Genomic DNA, 1,105 nt, shown 5'->3' with positions numbered 1-1,105 from the left:
TGACAAGGAACTGCCAGAAGTTCAAGTGTGGTTTAGAAGAGGCCATGGCACAAAGGATATCATTGCTGATGTCAGGTGGAACATGGATGAAAGCAAAAAATACCAGAGGAATGTCATCTAGGTTTTAAAGACTATGCAAAGACATTTGACTGTGTGGATCATAACATTAACATGGCTAACTCTTATTTTGTACTTATGAGAAATCTACACCAAGATCAAGAAGCTGTTGTCCAAATGGAGCAAAGGAACACTACATGGTTTAAAATGAGAAAGGCTGTGTATCAGGCTTGTGTTATTTCTTCAAACTTATTCGGTCTGCATACTCACTGTACAGATTATTCAAGAAACTGGACTCTGTGAAGATGAATGTAGCATCAAGATCACAGGAAGATTCACCAACAACCTGTTTTATTCAGCTTACTAAAAGTGAAGAGGATATAAAATTCTTGTTGCAGAAGACCAATGACTACAGTCTTTGTTATGGATTGTATCTCAACATCAAGAAAACAAAGGTCCTTACCACAGGACCAATAGTCAACATCATGATAGATGGAGAAAAAATTGGAACTGTTAATGACTTCATCTTGCTTGAGTTAACAATCAACACACTTGGCACCAGCATTCAGGAAATGAAGAGACATATTGTTTTGGGCAAGTCAACTGTTAGGGACATCTCCAAAATACTGAAGAAAATTTTGTAGTTTGAAGTCTGTGGTGTGCCTGATTCAAGCCATGGTCTTCTCCAACACCTGCTGTACATCAGATAGCTGCACTATGAATAAGGATGATAAAAGAATTAATGTCTTTGATTTGTGGTGCTGGAGATGACTATGGAATATCCATGGACTGCCAAAAGAATAAACAGATATGTCTTTGAGAAAGTACAACCAGGATAGAGGCCAAGATGGTAAAGCTTTCTCTTTCATACTTTGGACACATAACTACATGAGAATATTCTTTAAAACAGGACATCATGCTTGAAAGATGGAGGGTCAGCGAAGGAGAGGAGTACATTAATGGGCTTTAGTGTGTCAGAGATGATGGCGCGGGGTTCAGATCTATTGTTCCTAGGGTCCCTGTGAGTCATACTTCACTTTTTTTTTTT

Source organism: Elephantulus edwardii, unplaced genomic scaffold (genome assembly GCF_000299155.1).
Source record: "Elephantulus edwardii isolate Elephantulus edwardi_28Jun2011 unplaced genomic scaffold, EleEdw1.0 scaffold00122, whole genome shotgun sequence".
In the NCBI taxonomy this organism is placed as follows: Eukaryota; Metazoa; Chordata; class Mammalia; order Macroscelidea; family Macroscelididae; genus Elephantulus; species Elephantulus edwardii.
Note: the sequence above shows the minus strand (reverse complement) of the source record.